We start from the raw sequence: 21,301 nt of genomic DNA, 5'->3' as shown, positions 1-21,301 counted from the left end.
CAATTTCTGGGCTTGGTGTTGAGTGCTGGTCAGTTAAACTGTGACACCTCATAGCCTGGCTTTCTCCTCTCTGTTTTCACCAGGTATTTATTCAGGCCTGACTTTTTCAGTCCTGTCTCCTTCTTAGTGACGTGCTCTCTCACTTTGCCTCGCTAATTTTGACTCATTACTTAGGTCTCATATTAAACATCATTTCTGCAGGAAAGCCCTTTCTTAACCTCCAGTGTAATTTAGATTAACCTGATGCAATGTCTTTATAGGATCCTATACATGTTCCTAGGAACCCTCTTGACAATTGTACTTACCCATGAGATTGTGTTTCCCATTAGACTGTGACCCCATATCTCACCAGAGCTAGTGCAATAATGTCCCCAAAGTGATCCCTGCTCCATGACTGTCTCCCTCCAATCCATTCAACACACCAGCCAGTGTTCCCGATACGTGTGGTAAAGTATGGGGCATCTGGGGGGCTCAGTCGGTTAAGCGTCCGACTCTTGGTTTTGGCTCAGGTCAAGATGTCACTGTTTGTGAGTTCAAGCCCTGCGTTGGGGTCTGTACTGACAGTATGGAGCCTGCTTGGGATTCTCTCTGTCTCTGTCTTTCTCTCTCTGACCCTCCCCTGTTCATGCTCTCTCTCTCTCTCTCTCTCTCTCAAAAGAAATACATAAACTTAAAACAAAATTAAAGTCTGACTTCTTACACGTGGGTGGCTTTCCCTTGCGCTTAAGACAAACTCCAAAGTTTCAAGCCTGAAAAGTCTTATTCTCTCTGCTTATCTTGCGTTGTCTCCCCAAATCCACCCTTGCTCACCAAGTTCAAGGTATACTGATGATCTTCCAAGTCCTCTAAATGCATCTCCTGACTCTGATGTGCTTTTTCATTCAGGGAAAAAGCACTCACATTTCAATGCTGCATTTATGTCTCTGCCCAAAGAGAACTCTCTTGGCCACCACTGTTTAATCACAGCAATAAATATTTAGTTGAATGGCGAGTTTTTAATCTGTCTGACCTTACTGAAGTGCAGACTCTGTGAAGTCCATGACCATGTTCGTTTCTGCATCTGTGGCCCCTGGTCAACACCGAGTCCGCGATGCTCAGTGGTACTTTTTAACGAACGCCGGTCAAAGAAACAGAGGTGGGGGCGCATGTGGCGATCTCAGAGAAATTACAGGTGGCTCACCTGACACTTTCAGATAGGAAAGTATTGGAAGAAAAATTGGAGGCCAAATGACTTGGCATAGCCAGGTCAAGAGTACAAACTGACGCATTTTTTCCCCACTTCTTTGGCAGTTAGAACCGTAAGTAGAATTTTTGCTAAATGTAACCGTCAGTTTTATGTTCACAGATGAGAGATGGGGGGGTCTGGAAATGGAGGTACCAACTTGGAGGCTATGGTACATGTTACCGTGCGAGCTGGTGAGAGCCCGAGTTGATTCCACTAGGCTGGACATGGAAAAGAATGAAGACGGGATGAACAAAAGAAGAAATGAATAGATGTGTCGACTGGCTGGATGCCGGTGGAGATTCGAGGGGGGATCAAACACGCTGCCTGTATTTGCGCCCAGCGGAGAAAGGGAACAGCATTGATCAATGAATCAGAGGTGGGGCTGATTCGGAGTAAGTCGGCTGACTTTCTTTATAGTCGTATTGAATATATATTGAATATATTGACGTGGGTTGTATGAACAGGAGGTTCCAGCTTGCTCGCTAAAGCCTTCGAACAGCTATCAATCGTCCCGGAGCCAGAGACGTGGGCTAATTGAGGAAACAACAAATCAGAAGATTATTATTCATTTTCCAGAGAAATCAGGACTTGCAGGGCTCTTTATTGCAATAGCAAAACGGGTTCAAAGAGGATTCAATGAAATGCAGTCTCTTATTATTACTTCTAGGCATATGAAAGACGGGTGGGCTGTGTGAACATGAGCGAGTGTCTGTTCTGTAGTCCGTAAAATTTGAATATGCAAAGTATCCGTCGGGTTATTTTTGAAAATTACGAGGCAAGGAGTAAATGCACGTGCAGGTAGTAGCAGAGGCTGTAAGTATTCAACCGGGATTAGTTGCTATTATGATTAGAGCCATGGCCTCAACATATTAACCCCCACCATTACAACAAACCCCATTCACGTCAGCCAATTTAAGCAGGTCACTATTCTATGCAATAAATATCTTTAAAGTATGGATACATGCATTACCAAATTCCCCTTAAGAATGGTTGCCGTGTAAAAATTAGAATTCTCATCAGTAGCAAATAAATGTATTCACTCCTTTGTACCTTGTCAGACACCTATATTGAGATATATATCCATATATATATATATATATATGTATATGGATATATACACACATATATATGGATATATATGGATATATATAAAACTTATATTTTATCTATGTAATTTATATAGATAAATAATGTATATTATAATCTAAATTTAGATTTTTAATAGGCTCTTGTGCAGAACAAAAGTTTTTACAAATTTTATTGAGTCCGGTATAACCCATTTTTCCTTTTATGGACCGTGCCTTTGCTTGAGCCCTAGATTCCGAAGATGTTTTCCTATCTTTTTTTCCTAAGAAGTTCTATAGTTTCATGTTTTACCCTTGAGTACATTATTCACTTTGAGTTAATTTCTGTGTGAGCTTTAAGGTGGGGTGAGGTTCATTTTCCGCACCTTTGTTGGAAATCACTTGGGCGGACTTGTGAACCTCGATTTCTTTGTTCTCTCTTCTGTTCAAATGATACTTGGGTCTATTTCTTCACAGATATACTGCAGTCCTGATTATGCAACTATGTAATAAGGCTTGAAATTGGGTATATAGATTCTCTCACCTTATTATTTTTTTTAAGTTATTCTAGCTATTCTCCTTTTTCTGCCTTTCCACGTAAATTTTAGGATAAACTTGTCTATATCTACAAATTTTCATTCTGGAATTTTAATGGGAAATCTATGACACCTGTGTATCAATTTGGAAAGTACTGACATATTTTTGGTTCAGACCATACAAATCTACACATGCCTTTTTGGATTTATACCTCAATATTTCTCTTTTTTTATGGATGTGTATGTTATTTCCTTTTTAATTTTGATGCCTATTCATTGCCATATATAGAAATACAATCGATTTTGAGGTTGTTTTTTTTTTTTTGTATCCTGTGACCTTGCCAACTCACTTATTAGTTCTAAAAGTTTTTGAAGGTCGGGGCGCCTGGGTGGCGCAGTCGGTTAAGCGTCCGACTTCAGCCAGGTCACGATCTCGCGGACCGGGAGTTCGAGCCCCGCGTCGGGCTCTGGGCTGATGGCTTGGAGCCTGGAGCCTGTTTCTGATTCTGTGTCTCCCTCTCTCTCTGCCCCTCCCCCATTCATGCTCTGTCTCTCTCTGTCCCAAAAATAAACAAAAAACGTTGAAAAAAAAATTAAAAAAAAAAAAGTTTTTGAAGGTCTTTGAAATTTCCTAAATAGACAATTATGACATCTGCAAGTAGGGGCTGTTTTCTTGATTTCTTTATGGTCAGCATACTTTTTGTTACCTTATTGTATGGATAACATTTCCACTGTAAGGAACATCCTTATTGTATGGATAACATTGTTCCCAACTGTGGAGGAAGGTAGTAACTCGTGTACCCACAGGTAGTCCCATGTCAGTTAGAGGCTTTCTGTAGGCGATCTACCAAACTGATTAAGCTGTTCCTCTGTCCCTATTTCCCTGAGTTTTCAACTCTTGGTTCCAACAAACAGTGTCAATTTTTGCCAAATGTTTTTGTACATCGATTAATATGATCAGGTGATTTTTACTTGTAAATTTGAGTGATGCTTGCTTAGGTAATAGAAAATTACAGAAAACTCATCATTTTTATTTAAAGATACTGGTAAGTATTATTTTATAATTTTTTTTTATTTTATTTTTTTAACGTTTAATCACCTTTGAGAGACAGAGAGAGACAGAGCATGAGCGGGGGAGGGGCACAGAGAAGGAGACACAGAATCTGAAGCAGGCTCCAGGCTCCGAGCTGTCAGCACAGAGCCTGATGCGGGGCACGAACTCACGAACTGCGAGATCATGACCTGAGCCGAAGTCGGAAGCTCAACCGACTAAGCCACCCAGGCACCCCTATAAACTTTTTTTAAACATGAAATATATTGGGATCATTTTCACAAGCCAATCAGTAGCTTTCTACAAATGAATTATTTAACGGTTACATAATAGTTCATCATAATTATAATAAAAACATCCTACTTAGACATTTAGATGATTGTGAGTTGTTACTTTTTTAAGTAACTTTTTAAAATAATTTGATTCACTACATATATATATATATATATATGTATATCCATATGTATATATATATGATTATGTCCTTAAGATAAATTTCTAGAAATAGAATTCTTCTGGAAAGGCATTCACATTTTTAGAATTTACAACATTCATTGACATATTTTCAAAAAAAATTAATGTTTATTTGTTTTTGAGAGAGAGAGAGAGAGAGAGAGAGCGAGAGAACGAGCAGGGGAGGGGCAGAGAGAGAGGGAGGCACAGAATCCAAAGCAGGCTCCACACTCTGAGCTGTCAGCACAGAGCTCGATGCAGGGCCTGAACTCACCAACCATGAGATCACGACCTGAGCTGAAGTCAGACTCTTAACTGACTGAGCCACCCAGGCACCCCCATTCACATATTTTCAGAGCTTTAGTTAACAAGTCACTGTGTTACTTGTGAGCTAATGAGCATATTTTAAGTGCATGGAATATCAAATTAGTGATAATTTGAATATCAAATTAGTGATCATGGAAATACTAATTTCTGTGTCTGTTTATAGATGTATGTAGTCCCATGTGCGTCTTCGCTTACACCTGTGTTTTCTTTCTTAGATAATAAAGTTGGTCAAACGGCTACTTTGTCGGTAGCTAATATGGTGATTAAAACAAAATTTAAGACATATTTGTTAAATCAGTGTTTTTCTTTAACATGTTTGAATAATTATAAAACTACTAAATACTCGAAATATAAAATACAGTTGCTTAAAGATTAGCATTTAAGTGGGGCGCCTGGGTGGCTCAGTCGGTTGAGCGTCTGACTTTGGCTCAGGTCATGGCCCCACGGTTTGTGAGTTCAAGCCTCGCGTCAGGCTCTGTGCTGACATCTCAAGCCTGGAGACTGCTTCAGATTCTGTGTCTCCCTCTCTCTCTGTCCCTCCCCTGCTTGCGCTCTCTCTCTCTCTCTCTCGCAAAAATAAACATTTAAATATTTTTAAAACATTAAAGATTAGCATTTAAGTAACTTGAAACTCACAACTAAGAAATAGACACTAAAAATGGCCTGAAATAGACAAAAGACTCCTGGCCTCCCCATCAGAAAGACCTGACTCTGAATGTGCCCTGCTTGGGGTCCCTTCTTCTCCAAATACTGTGGGAGACAAATGCTAAGATAGTTGTTCCATAACCCCCTTTCCAGGTTTTAATCGTTTCAGAGCAGTTTTATCAACTGACAAATTTTTATTCCAAAATGACTATGATATAATTTTCAGCACACACACACACACACACACGTGTGCACACAGAGCTGGAGTCAAACTGGCCCCAAATATACCCGATCACCCTTCCTAGCATTTGGGCATTATAGAATCTCCTACCTCTCATCTCTAGCTTCCTGCTTTGGGTATGGCTTATGTGCATGTTTACGTTGTCATATATTTTCAAGGACATATTGGTAGAATAAATAGGAAAGACTGAACAAGTCTTTCGCAAGAACTGATAGGACAGAACCCCATTTAAGAAGGAAAATGATATGGCAAAAGTACTGAATTTTTTTTTCAACGTTTATTTAATTTTTGGGACAGAGAGAGACAGAGCATGAACGGGGGAGGGGCAGAGAGAGAGGGAGACACAGAATCGGAAGCAGGCTCCAGGCTCTGAGCCATCAGCCCAGAGCCTGACACGGGGCTCGAACTCACGGACCGCGAGATCGTGACCTGGCTGAAGTCGGACGCTTAACCAACTGTGCCACCCAGGTGCCCCAAAAGTACTGAATTTTTAAAACTAATGGATTATCTTGCAACGATGTGCAAAGCAGACATAGAGGCTAACGGTGATGAGGTCTCCAAGAAGATCCTTGGATTCAAGGATCGAGTGACAAAAGCCTGAGTTGGGACTATGACAAAGAGGAAAAATAGGTAAAGTTCGGTAAGGAATGTTGGTACATTATTCTTATAAGGAAAGAAGCAAAGTTAAAGAAAAGATGTTGGCAAAATGAACCGGCAGTATGAGAAAACTATAAACATCTCAGACTCTCCCCCAATGAACTTGTCAAGAATGAAGTACATCTCTGTAAGCAATTCTGAGTGTTTACAGCAAATTCTGAGTCGGCCTTTGTCCTTCAAAAGGCATCACTGTTGGTTGCTTTCTCTGTTCTCCCTCTTTGTGTTTCTTAAGAAAAAAGATCACCAGAAGGCACAAGTGACCCATTGGGCTGCTTGGTACATGTCAGGTGAGAGGCTTTTCCAGCAACTTCTGCACGGTTCCTAATAGATAAACCATCCTGCAAACTTGTAGCTACTTAGGTATTAATTACCCTGATCCATGCCCAAGAGAAAACAATTTGTCTTTTTCCATTCGAACATATTTCAAAAACTGGTGCAGAAATGCCCAAGATCTGTAAGTATCAACTCCCTGGGGTTCCCTCTGTGAAAAGGGGAATTGATTTTTATTTTTTAGGGTGAATTTGCTCTTTAAATTAGCCTCTTTTTTTGGAGTAGCATTTGCTTCTATAAAGTCGAAGCAAGGGGGAAGAAGGAGGGTCAACCACAGTGTTAACTAGACTGAGAACACTGCCCTCACCCCCGGGACTCGCCCCAGGCTTGGAAAGGAATTGCACACAAGTGAGCCTTCCCAGATCTGCCAGGAAGTGGAAAATTACCCCAACAATGTCAACGGTTTTATTAAAACACCTGCCGCCTGCCCCCACCGCGGCTCTGACTTAGCCCACTCCGCACTTGCCGTTTTCCATGGCACTTTTCATCCTTGGATGCAGCGTAATCTTACTCATTATGTTTGTCGCTTATTGGCCTCCTGCTCCCCTCCCACGCCCTGGAACATAAGCTCTGGCAAGTGTCATGCGTCCCGAGACCGTGCAATTGTTCTGCCCGTGGTACGTGCTCCACAATTACTGAATGAATAGATGAATGAGAAAAGGAGCCCGGGCGTGCCGCCGTATTTGCGGGTCTTGCTTTCTCTTGTGTCTCACTTTCCCGATGAGAATATTCTGGTCTGTCGTGAGGAAGCGGCCGTGAACACCTGTGGCTGCCCGAGGCAGAGGGCACAGCCCTGGGGGGGGGGGGGGGGGGGCGGTGGACCCTGCAGAGGGCGAGCGGAGGCCAGGTCTGCACGGCGAGCGAACTTCCATTAGCTGCTGGCCAGGCTCCAAGAAAAGTGAGGCTCGCTCAGCTTAAGGCACAAGAGAACGATTATTCATACGTGTTTGCAGAAGCAGCTGTAAAGGAAGACAAGAGTCTACAGCGGGTATCCAGCACGCGCTTGGCTGCCGTGCTCGGCTGCCACAGTGTTGTCACCGACGGAAGCGGGGACTCGGAACAAGGGCTCAGCCATCACGCACGCAGTTTTGTTTTGTTTTCCAGCCTGTGTGTGTGCGTGCGTGCGTGTGTGTGTGCGTGTGTGTGAATGCGTATATTTTAATTTATTCCAATGGACCCCAAAGTGAACATGAACGACGGGTAGCCTGGAAGAAAGGACAGACGTATTAAAATCAGGAGCTCAAATTTTCTTTTTTTCTTTCTTTCTTCTTCTTCTTCTCTCTTTTTTTTTTTTTTGTTTTGTTTAAATAGATGAACAAACAGTTTTGGGTCTTAATTAAAACCGCAGGAAGTGGTGGAAAAACAATGAGCTTCTTCCCAGATGACATCTGTGGGCCTCTTGTCACCTCCCACCACCACCGGTGGGGGAAGGAGCCCTCGCCTCCGCCTGCGTCCCCAGCTCCAAGGCGCAGGCCATCCGCCCCGGTGGGAAAAACAATGAAGGTCCCCTAACAGCTCCAGAAGGACATTAGGGCAGATGGAATTAACACTTTCAAATCTTAAATCTTTCACTTAAAACAGAAACACCCAGCCTGATATCACTCATCATCCGTATATTAATCTGATGATAGAAACCTCACAGATTATGTGCAAGAAGCAAATAACCAACAGTTGTAAAATTTCAATACTGCCATTAGCCGTTGACGCTTTTTAACCTTTAGTGTTCCTGTCTCAATCCCAGTGGAGGACCAAAGGCAGCTCACAGTCCCCCACGGAGGGGGCGTGGTTGTGGACACACACAGGGCCTGTGGTCACTCCCTCCTTCACTCTGACCCGCCGCCTAGGTCCCACCTGCCCAGCTTGTGCATCCTGTGGGACGTGAGGTGTCCCGGTCCCACGTGTGACCCCTGAAGAGGCGGGAGGCAAGCTGGGGTCAGCGTGGGGGGCTGAGGTGGGCAAGGGACATCTGTGCGACGTCACCATTCACCCCCACGCTTGTTTGCTAAGACGGGTCAGGCAAAGAGGTGAGAGGGCACGGGTAATGGTACACGGCGTATAGGCATCGTTCTTGATTTTCTCAGAAGGAGTCTGATGCTTAGCCCCTAACCAGCAAGATGGAGAAGCTGTCCAGCCAGTCACTAGGAACCCAACCCCAAGGGGCTCAGACATTGCAGGAAACAGTGGCAGGACCTCCAGTGTTTCTGGGACGCGTCACTGACGCCCGTTTCCCGGCCCTCCCTGTGGGATTTGGAAGACGGAAACCTCCACTGATGATGATACTTCCTGCAAAATTCAGCCCTAGTATCTTCTCTCAGAGAACACAAGTGGTGAGATGGAGGACTGATGGGTGTGGATATCAGCACCTCCCTGTTCTCCTGTGTCTTCCCGGCTTGATGACCTGCCTTGTCCAACAACCATTCCAATCCCCTGCTTCTTTACAAAGAAGTCTGTGAGGGGCAAGGGTGCCTTCAGGATGGGCCGCCGACCTAACGCAAAGGCACCCAGGACACAATGAAACAGGGGCCTGGCTGAGTTTCCCGCAGGAAAGATAAGATGATTGCTTTCCCATTATTGTGCTGATGGCGTCGAAATGATAGGCTCAAACAAGTTCTCGAGCATCTTTTTTATAGATGCATGTAATCAAGATATTGTTCCCTTTTAATTATTTTGAAATGCTAAATTAAATCCTATCAAAAGTCCAGGAATAAGCCCGTCCTACTGATTTATTGGCAGAGTGCAGAAGTAGACTTCCTTTTCCAAGCTCTACGTTGATGGAGAGGGTCTCATCCTTGGCCCAGATGCCACCTTCCAGATCTTCAGGTTAGCTGTCTGGGAGGGAGCAGAGTTGGCATGGCTCAAACAACACCCCAAATGACTCTTACTGGTTAGGAAAACACCATGAAATGGAAGTACAGAGAGATGGCCTGTCTGGTCCCCCACCTCTGATCCCCAACTTTCAACCAGAATTGTCACGTGAGCACAGTTTACGACCCCGCTATGACATACTCACTTACAAAGGGAATTATTTAATACGGAATGACTGGCAAAGTTGTGACAAGATTTGCTTCGTTTGATAGAGTAAAAATAAATCTCCAGTGCGGTTCCTGTAACGGTAGGCACCTGGGTAATTAGCACCCGCACTCTGCAGAGGTGGGAGGGTGCCACGCTGGGAGGGTGGGTGGCTCAAAGCCCGCGCAAGTGGAGTTAAAGCCATAAGAAGCCAGGGACAGACAGAGGAAGTGACGTGCATGGAGCATCGTTTAACGAAGACAACACAGACACAGCATAACTCCACTGCCTAGACTAAGCAGGAGGGAAAATCCCCAAGATCTGCGCAAAACCCATGCAGAAAGAAAACAAAAAAGCAACCTGGCCCCCCGAGAGCCTGATTTCAGCCCCCTGGGAGGGGTGCTGCGTGATAGCCCAGCACGTGTCTGCCACCATCAGGCCCTCAGACAAGCAGCTGGGACGTCTTCACACCTCCAAGTTCTTCAGCCTGGAGCTATTGCTATAACTAATGTGGCTGAGGGGAGGCCCAGATGGCCACCTCTCTGGCTGCACCAAAGTGCCCAACTCCCTTGCAGGGTATTGTTGGGGGTGGGGGGTGAGAACAGAGCAGCGGCCGACATCCCTGTCAGGCGGGGACAAGCCCCGGCCATGCAGGGTCAGGGCACCACAAGAGCCTGACTTCCACCCCCAGCTGACGCCTAGATACCACACCTGAGATGACACTCGCAGATTCCTACAAGAATACAAAGCACAACTCACCCAGTGTGAGCTAGATCAGTCGAGTAGCCCTATACCTAGTAAGGGAAATAAATTTATAATTTACAAACTCCCCAAAGAGAACTCTCCAGTCCAAGACAGTTTCACAGGAGAATTTTAACACCAGTTCTACACGGTCTCTTCCAAGAAGTAGAAGAGTTGGGAGAAGGCCAAATCCATTTTAAGAAAGCTAGTATTACCCTGATACTGAAACACAGATAGTGGAAAGGAAAGGAAAGGAAAGGAAAGGAAAGGAAAGGAAAAGAAAGAAAAGAAAAAGAAAGAAAAGAAAAGAAAAGCAAAGAAAAGAAACCAAGAAAGAAAAGTACTATACTTATGAATATGGGTGCAAAAATCCATAACAAAATATCATCAAATAGAATTCAGCTATTAGTACACCCAAAACAATTATGTGCCAGGAGCTCATGAGGTGTATTCCAGAGATGCAAAGGAGGTTTGATGTTTGAAAACAAATCGGTGCCATCCACCATATTAACCAGCTAAAGAAGAAAAATGACATGATGATATCAATTGACGAAGAAAAAGCACGTGACATAACTGAACACCTGTTCATGATGAAACTCTTCAAATAAATTGGAATAGATGGGAACTTTGTCAATTCGATAGAATACCCACAAAAACCTACGGCTAACATTTTACATGGCAGGGTAAGACTGAATGCTTTCTCTGAGACGCTGGGAACAAAGCAAGAATGTTTGCCCTCACCGTCTTACTCGACACAACGCTACACGTTCTGCCCGGCACATGAAGTTGTGAAAAGAAGTAAAGAGCATACAGATCAGAAAGGAAGAAAGAAAACTGTCCCAATTTGCAGATGGCATGATTGTCTACACAAGGATATAAAGAAGGACGCATGAAAATTCCTAGAACAAAGAGGTGAACTCAGCAAGGTCACAGGACACAGACTATAAGCCTCCTTGTATTACTATTTTTAAACCTGTTTCCATGAAGTATAATTTTTTAGAAAGGAAAGCTATCGTACAACAACAAACGCTTGTCTATCACCTGTGTCTTGACCCCTGCTTTTATTCTTTGCTGTCCTGCAGATATTCCACAAAGAGGTTACGGACCTTCACCAGAGAGAACCAAGTTGCTTTGCTGTCTGCGTCTGCTAAGACATTGAGTCCAGTTTTGATTTGGGGACAATTAGGACTATTTAGTTTAACTCCCTTTATGATTTCTCTGCACCTTCTGCATAGTTTTCAAATGAGCCCTTCTTCACAAGTGTTTATACATAGTTGCACAGGAGTAAATTTGCATCTAGCATAACTCAAATTTGCCCAGTTCGATGTCCCTCGCGGTACACCGGAACGATCCGGAACCACGCCAGTGGTAGATGAAGTCGCCTAACGCCTGTGTGTTCTTTTCAGTTTTGTTCTGGTCTTGGAGTAGTTAGCTGCATAGTCTTACAGCTGGTAACCCTTTAACTTGCCTAGTTCCTCCCAAATTAATTTATAGACAGGGGAATACGCAGTCCCAATTGGGTCGGAGCGCCAGGGCAATTCGGCGACAGACACCTATTCAATTATCCAGGTGGGCTAACGAATACTGACTCACCAAGGGCAACGCAAAATTCGAGATCGTTTTCCTTTCTCAGTTGTACTGGCCTCCATAGTTTCGGAGGGGAATTGAATGCTGTATGAAGTCTAAATTTTCAAAAACCTTAGTTACCCCAAAGCCTCGGTCCCCAAAGAGCACTGTAGGATGTCCATCTGTATTGGAATGAAAGGTCCGTGTAGATTCATTCGCGTAACCCTAACACCAGCTTGAATTGGGAAGACAAAACATTTTCCAGGTTTAGGGTAAAAGCGATCACTGGTTTGCCAAATCTGAGAACGCAGAAATCATTGTGAATATTAGATGACTTGCACAACTTCGAGAAACTGAACACTGACTACAGGAAAAATAAAGTAAGACTATGAAATCTGCCCAGCTGCCCCCTTTCAGCTCAATAAGGCGCGTGGAAAAATCATTCTCGTTGAAACTCCGGTGCCCATGTTGAGTACTTGACGTTTGCTCTTTATTTCTATTCATATGGGATTTGGGTCCCCTTCCCTTTGCTGCCCGCGGGCTCGTGTTCACGTGCTTGGAGTAGCTCGTGAAAGTGGAAGCCGCGGGAAAATTGAACGCATCCTACCGTAGCGTATCACTGTGAACAAGAAATTGTATTCTTTGAGATTTAGGCCTAAAATAGGTCAGCTAGTCTTTTCGTTATTGCGATTAGGAGTATCTGATACCCCAGAAGTTTTCCATGTTCTCAAATCTGACAAACGTTTGGTTTTCGATCAATATTTACTGCTAATAAACACCGCCTTGAGGGTTTGTGACCTTGGGCTTTATCCTTTTATCTCTCTCAGATGAGTAGGGTGCTGTCTGTCCCTGACCAGATGAATTACTTTTGTTAAGACACTCACTACACGTGGCTAAGTTCTTAGAGGTTTCAAGTTAAAGCTGACCGTTTCCCAGCAACAAGGCTATCACCTTGATCCTTAAACCTGGTACCACATTTCGACCTCAGAAAGAGAAAGGGAGGAACTTTACTCCTGCTGCCCATGGGTATGACTTCTCCACCATCCATCAGGTACTCACCAGCACACGGGTCTTGGGGTAAGCTGCGTGGTTATGAAAATAAAGTAAAAATGATGTGATTAAGCTTAATTTGCCATGAAAAATTATCTCAGAAAAATCAAATAGCTGTCGTTAGGGCGGTCGCACTGCCTGAAGAAAATGCTAAATGGTCCTGTCATCGAAATATGGTTTATAGGCATCATTACCAGTTGAAGTCACTGCAGAAGTATTGGTTTTATTTCAATCTCCAATAACTCTGCCACTGATTTAGTTTTACTTGCTTGTACGTGTTGATTTTTGGCATCCAGCCGTGACCACTTCATCATGGTTTCAATCTTATTACTCCGTATCGTTATTTTTTCATATGTTGCCTTTAGGACTCTAAAAAGCAGATATTTTAATGCCCTTAATTATGAAAAAACTGCTAAGTCTCCAACCCAGGAAAACCATACGCCTGTGTCAGAACAGAACAGGATGTGGACCTTGACTCTCCCCAACCCCTTGCTTCCTCTTTGAGGTCACGGTGCTGGATTCTGGGACTCTTTCCCGATCAGCTCGAACGGGGACCAGTTAGTACACCTGTCCTTCTGTCCTTGCTTTGGCTTCACCGACCTTTGATTCTACCTTCCAGGAATTGAGAATACTAGCATCTTGAACTCATTCTCTCTCTTTTTAAAACTGGGGAGGGGCGCCTGGGTGGCTCAGTCGGTTGAGCGTCCGACTTCGGCTCAGGTCATGATCTCACGGTTCGTAAGTTCGAGCCCCGCATCGGGCTCTGTGCTGACAGCTCGGAGCCTGGAGCCTGCTTCACATTCTGTGTCCCTCTCTCCGTCTCTGCTCCTCCCCTGCTCACGTTCTCTCTGTCTCTCAAAAGTAAATAAATGTTAAAAAAAATTTTAAATTAGGGACCATTTATAAGGTATTAAAGATTCATTGATTTCTGATACCAAAAAAAAAAAAATATCTTCAGATGAAGGGAAAGTATTCTGAACTCAAAAGTAAAAAGCCTAAGTTTTGAGAAAAGATAGCATGGACTCACTTTTCCCTGCCCTCTCCTCTAAATACGACCAAATCCTCGGGAAAAAGTCATCAGAGCATCATGAAAGGACTCTGAAAGGTGGGAGAAAGCAGCCTGACCGTGGTCTCAGGACCTGGACAACCATAGAGCAGTGGGCATGCCACATGCTCTTTTCATCCTGCATGGGCGCTGGACAGGCCTGCTGCCCAGAACCATCCACGGGTAGAAACAAACAAATAAGCAAACAAACAACCACAGAAAGGCTACTTTCTGCAGCTGGTGTTTGTGGGAGGGGCATCTCAGCAGGAATCCAGGGGGGACATCCTCTAATGCCCACCAGGCACTGGCAGCCCAATTGGCCGTAGCATCTACAAGGCTTCCTTGTGTCTCCCCTTCGCAGCTCCACACACAGGGCTATGGGCAGGGTGAGCAGAACCCATCAGGCATCCCAAACCCCAGGCAATGGAGGCCCGATTGGCCCCGGGGTCAGCAGAGTGCAGGTGGAGACCCATCCCCCCAGCCACAGGGTAGCGGTAGTCTCATTGCTGGCATCTGTTACGCCAACCGCCCCCCGCCATTTCATGGCCCTCCTTCCACTGGCAGAAAAGGACCCAGGCCTGGTGTTTCTTTAACCTCACACCCGATGGCGGCAGCAGCCCAGGCATCATTGACAAGACTCCTGGAGGTTCAGTGATGCCAGGAGAGTGAAGCAGACCAAAATAACATTGAAAGGACTCCAGAAATGAAATCGTCACTGAGACTAGAGATCACAATTGTCCAGGACAATAGTCCAGATTTAGCACGCTAAATCTAAAAACACTACATACAAAAATAGAAAATTTAAATAGAATCAAGAGATAAAAATCATTGAGATAAGAAAATCAATTGACCACAACACTGAGGTGAATAACATGTTATAATCATCTAATAAGAATTTTAGAGCATTCATCATCAAATGGCTTGAATACACAATTATATATTGTTTTGGAACATATTTAAAGTGTTTTAAAAATATAGCAAAGAAATACAATTTGGGGAAAAAAAGGCCCACCTGGAAATTGCTGAACTGAAAAATACAACCATCAAAACTATAAGTCACTGGATGGTCTAAATAGTTCAGCGGGGATGGACGAAGGTTAGAATCAAGGGCCATCACAGGGGCGGCTGGGTGGCTCAGTCAGTTAAGCGTCCGACTTCGGCTCAGGTCATGATCTCACAGCTTGTGAGTTCGAGCCCCGAGTCGGGCTCTGTGCTGACAGCTCAGAGCCTGGAGCCTACTTTGGATTCTGTGTCTCCCTCTGTCTCCCTGACCCTCCCCTGCTCTTGCTCTGTCTCTGTCTCAAAAATAAAAAATAAACAGTAAAAAAAAAAAATTAAAAAAGAAAAAGAATCAAGGGCCATCACAGAATGTGATCAAGATAGCAATGCAAATTAATGAATTTAAAAACAAACAATAGAGAATTTGCTAAAACAAAAAACTGGCTCTTTGATAAAAATAAAGTAGCAATGAAATAAATTAATCGTTATCAAGACTCATGAATATAAATAAAAGAATAAACACCAATTACTGAAGACTGGAACAAAGGATGTCACTACAGATCTTGCGGCCAAGAAAAGGATAATAAGAGATTACTCTGGGCAACTTTATGCGGGCAACTTTATGCTCCTAAAGTCAACAACTTAGAAGAAAATCATCAATCCTCTGTAATCCACAAATGACCAGAACTCACGCAGAGAAATAGATAACCAAAGGTCCTGTAACCATGAAAGAAATTTGTATGTAAATTAAAAGCCTCTTGTAAAGAAATATCCATGCCCGTATTGTTCCAGTGAAGGTCTTTACCTGGCATTTGAAGAATTAACACTAACTTAACACCAGCTTCCAAAAATAGAATAGGAGTGTATACTTTCCAACTCATTTTATGAGGCCAATATCATCTTGATACAAAAAAAAAAAAAGATGTAGGCAGTACAAAAAAGAAAACTGGAGGCAAATATATCTCATGAAGTTAGATACAAAATTCCTCAACCGAATATTCCTTAATTAAATCCAGCAATAGTACAGTATAATTGTCCAGTATAATTCAGCGTAAATAACAGGAATCATTTCAAGTATACCAAGAAGGCTGTTTCAATATTTGAAAATCATCAGTGTAATCTAGCATAAAAGTAAAGAACAAAAATAATATAATTGTATACAATTACACCAAATAAAGTGTTTAGCAAAATTCAAAACACATTGATGATTTAAAAAAAAAATCTCAGCATACTAGAAATGTAGGGGAACTTCTTCAACTTGATAAAGAGCATCTACAAAAGAAAACTATAGCTAATATCACACTTAATGGTGGAGGTCTAAATGGTTTCACTCTATTCAAAAGAGCACTGGCAATTTGGACCAGTACAATAAGGCAAGAAAAATAAATGATCTATAAATTGGAGAGGAAGAAGGAACAGTATCTCTACCCACATAAGACATGATTGTTCATGTAGAAAATTTCAAAGAACTTACAACAATCCTAATAATTTACAATAGACCTTTAAAATACAAGTTCAACACAAAATATCAATTGCCTTTTTCTATATGAAAAATGAATGTGCGGAAACCAAAGTTGAAAGCATGATGCTATTTAAAAGCACTCCAGAGGAAATGAAGTCATGAAGTACTTAATGCAAATCTGTGAAAACGTGGATAGAATTCACACATGACAGATTACAAAATGATGGTTCAGAAACCAAAAGAAAACCCAAATAAATGGATAGGTATACTGTGGTCATACATTGAAAGTTTTTATACAGCAAAGATTCTCCCAAAATCCATCCATACGTTTAGTGCAATTGCTATCAAAGTCCAAAATTATTCAAGCATTTATATGTAAAGAAAAAGGCCCTAAAACGGCAAAATAATTTTTCAAAGGAATAAGAAATTGAGAGGAAGTCTTCTGTACGTTAAGGCTTACTATATAGCTAAATTAATCAAGACAGTGTGGCTCAAAGATAGACACATAGATCAATGGGATAGAATTGGGAGCTCAGAAAGAGAACCATATAAATATGCCCAACTGATTTTTGATGAATATAAAAAAGCAATTCAAAGAAGGCAGAATAGCCTTTAAATTAATGTTATGGAAGCAATTTGATTTCGATAAGCAAAGATCTGAACCTTGACCTAAACCCATATCTGATACAAAAGTTCCTCAAAACAGACTATGTAATCCAAAGATATTTAGTGTTTATTTTTCTCTTTGCTCCGTTGGGATCATCATCTAAACAGCGCAAAAGGAATGATGCTAACACGGGCAGGTACCTGTATTTCTTCTAGATTTACAGTTTCCACAATATACCGTCTTTTCCTTAATAGATGGTTTCCCTTTTGTCTACAATATCCTTCCTCCACTCTCTGTCCCGCACCTCACTACCCCCCACAGATGTGAGGTAAGAAAGACATCTCCCGCCACACCAGAGTGAGATGACAGGCACATTCTTCTATCCCTCAGATCCTTTGACAACGTGTTGTGATGGTCCCTTCCCAGAAGTGTCTCTTCCTCCCATCTGATTTCCTCAAGTCTGGGCACTGAGCCTTGACTATCATTTTCCTCAGCACCTGGGTGGGGGATGGGGGGTACGTGAAATACAGAAAGTGTTCAATTGGTTTGGTTGCATTGATTTTTACAATCAATCTGCATGAAGATTGAAATGAACTCTGTGGTTTCCTTTGATCTGAACTATTTGATTTCGAGGTGAATTAAGATGAAGTCAGAGACTAAGACTGAGTGGAAACTGAGAGATTTCCCAAATCTAGTAGCTTATTAGCCCCTAGTTGGTAAGCAGTAGACTTTTGAGCGAGAAACACGGGAATGTCAATCTTGTCTTCACCACTTAGTACATATATGATCTCAGGTTACGAAGGTTACCTGAGCCTCAGCAGTTTCTGTCTTTAAAATGGGGGTAAAAACAGTGGCTACTTCATAGTACAAGGTTAAATGATATTCAATAATATCATCCATTTATTTTATTATGGTTATCACCATCTTACTCCTGCATTAGAAAGCTGAGATGCCGTTCGGTGCTGTGGCAATAAAAAAATATTACCATTGCATCCGTACTGGCAATCCGTGCTTGCACAGGTAATGATGTCTGAGCGTACAGTTCATATCAGTCTCAACATTCTCAGGTATGTTTTGTAGACACGTATACAGTGTGTGGGTTTTGCGGGTTTCAAAAAAAAGCAAGCATCCCGGGCGCCTCGGTGTCTCAGTCGTTTAAGCGTCCGACCTCAGCTCAGGTCATGATCTTGCGGTTCATGAGTTTGAGCCCCGGCTCGGGTTCTGTGCTGACAGCTCGGAGCCTGGAGCCTGCTTCGGATCCTATGTCTCCCTCTCTCTCTGCCCCTTCCCTGCTCACACTCCGTCTCTGTCTCTCTCAAAACTCAGTAAACATTAAACAAAATTTAAAACCGGCATTCATTTTTTTCGGAAGGTGAGTTGCTTAATTAGCACAGACCTTTCCAAAAAAGCTGGTAGGAAAATCATGGCCTTTCCTTGACGGACTTTCGTGAAAACACATCCTTGAGTTGGAACATAATTGCATCCTGGATTTCCTTGTTATTTGTTACAATTCTAGCACTTGGCTTGTGGTTAATACAAGGCACTCACCGCCATCAGATGACAACATTTCGAAAGGTTGTGGCCCTGGCCACTCAGTGAACCTCCGTTTCCCTCCAGCTCTTTAGAATCGGGCAGCCCCACTCGGTGTTTGGACGTCAGGCACTTCGGTCTGGTACAGTCTCCTTTCTCCTGGCACTCCTCCCTACGCATTGGCTGCAGAGTCCTCCCCTCCCTCCTCCTCATGCCCCAGCCTGCGTTCACTCACCAGCACTAACAGGCTGTCTTCAACCAGAATTTTCTATCAATCGTGTCCCATCACCACTAGCTTAAATTCAAGAAGGAAGAAAACGTGCTTGGGTTAGACCCATTCTCACTGCTGAGCAACAGGTAAGAAACCAGGAAAGCTTTTTATATATATACAGACCTTAAGACACCCCTTGGGATTTGCCTGCGAGATTTTCTCTAGGAAAAAGGGTCCTTCTCATCCTCCTGGGACAAGCTGCTTTCTACAGATTTCATTCGTGAATTTGTCTCTCAAGTTGACATTTGCAAGGGGTAAAAGGCCGTGATTATTGGGATTTTGGCTCATTTTAATGAGATATGCAGCGATCCCATAATGCTTTAAAAATTACGGATACTCGCGATGACCCATTCCTGTTCCATAGAAACTAAAGCTGTAACATCCCGTCTCATATGTACCATAACTTGATATCTACATAAAGGTAAGCTAATGCTGACATGATTGGAAGTCCACGTAACGAAAGTCTGTTCCCCATTTCCCCTTGTTTACCTTTCATGACATAAACCTTCCAGGCAGGAAGATAAAGGCGTCTGTACGTGAAGACAGCTGTGGAATCATACAATTCTTTTCCCACACTTACCAACACTGTGTTGCGGCCCTTGGATTATTTAAGTAAAGTCATTTCTCCTACTTCCATTGAGACTTAAACACATTTTGCCAGTAATACAAAATCTCATTACTGCACGTCGGGGGGGGTGGGGGTGGGGGGGGTGAAGACAACAGTTGTGCTCACTGCGCTGGAGTGTGTATTTTGGGGAGAGAGGCCTCTGTTGGCCCTGTTACCGGAAAGAGGTGGGGACGGCAGGGTTAGGGTGCAGCAGCGTGGGGCCGGTTGGGAAAGATGGGTTTTCCAGCTGTGCTTCTGAGGGCTGAGTGAGGGATGCCCTGAGTCGTGCCAGCGCCCCGGATCATGCGACTGGGCTTTGTCCCAGAGTTGTCTGGGGCTCAGAAGAGTTTAGTGAGACCAGAGGAAGGAAGGAAGCCTGCCTCCCGCCACTCCTGCCACGATCAGTTCAAAATAATCTTGCTATTGGAAATGTGTGCAAGTCTTTCTGTCTCAAAAGTATCTAGGCTGTTCTGATGCCTTTTTTTCTTTCTTTTTTTTTTTTTTTGGATGCCTTTCTCTAAGAACCCATATTGGTCTCATTGACAATAAATTGACCTTTTAACCTATGATCTTTGAGGTTCTTGCACACGGTCAAGTTTGTTAGTGATCCTTTAGTGTTCCTTTTAAATTACAGCATTCGGAGAATGTCAGAGCACCCCAGTAAGGCCTGATCTTTTTTCGAGCTTCGTGTATCTTTTTGTGCCCAACATCGACCTACTCGGAATTTCAGACACGCCTCTTCCTCCTTCCAGTCCTTAACCAGGCAGAAGGAATTTCGGGAACTGTATCCTGACACGTCTCAAAGGCCAAGACCTTCGCCAAAGAAGTTTTATTTCAAAAATAGGTGGGTAGGGGCACCTGGGTGGCTCAGTTGGTTAAGCGTCCAACTCTTGATTTTGGCTCAGGTCATGACCTCAGGCTCTGTGAGTTCGAGACCCGCATTGATTGCCATTGGGCTCCGTGTGGAGCCTGCTTGGGACTCTGTATTTCCATCCCTCTCTCAAAATAAATAAATAAGCCTAAACATACAGGTGGATACCAGGAGGGTGAGCATACAATAGCCCACTCTGCCCTCACCCATCCATCGCTCACCCTGGGCTCTGAAAACCCTGGAGTGTTCACCGTTGTCTCTGCCAATACTCCTAAAGGTCATTTCTGCACGGAACCCCTTTCACCTGTTAACAAGAAATGACAGTCCCTCAGAATGCTCCCGCTCTGCCCAAACCATCACTTGTGTCTGATTCGCCCCCGCCCGCGTCCGGGAGTTCTGCCAGCTGCCAACTGTGTTCCCCCTTCAAGGTCCTCCCACTCGGTTTTCCCAATGCCGGGAAAAGGTTCCTCTCTTTGAGTCTTGGTTCCTCATCATTAAGTTTTCATCCCAACGGCCACCACCTTAGAGATGCCTTCACCGAAGGCTCTATTTGCCTCATTTTCTTTCTCAAAGTTCCTATCACAACGGAAGTTATGGTGCCAATTTATTGACCTCCTACCAGCTCCGATGAAGGTCTGTGCTCTTGGACACCCGCTGAGCTATTTGAAGCCGTGGTCTCGGGGCTGTGGGTTGGTGACACAGGCTGACACGACTGGCGTTCTGTGCCTGCGTGTCCGGTGGTCCCCTGGCGGTTGGCTGCAGGTCTCTGGGTCACCTCGCCTCCAGCAGGTGGACCCAGGCCTGCTCAGGTCAGGGCAGAGCACACAGAGGGCACGGGGGCGCTGCCCCCATCAGCTGTGCCACGTTTATAGGCTGTCTGTGAAGTATAGATACCCCGATAGCATTATGGTTGGTTCTTTATTTTATGTTTTAAAATTTTACATTAACGAATAGTACCATGCATTGCCCCGTGTTTCCAGGTACGGTCAACCAAGCCACAGACTGGGCCAGACT

Source organism: Prionailurus viverrinus, chromosome D3, assembly GCF_022837055.1.
Source record: "Prionailurus viverrinus isolate Anna chromosome D3, UM_Priviv_1.0, whole genome shotgun sequence".
NCBI classification, from domain to species: domain Eukaryota; kingdom Metazoa; phylum Chordata; class Mammalia; order Carnivora; family Felidae; genus Prionailurus; species Prionailurus viverrinus.
Note: the sequence above shows the minus strand (reverse complement) of the source record.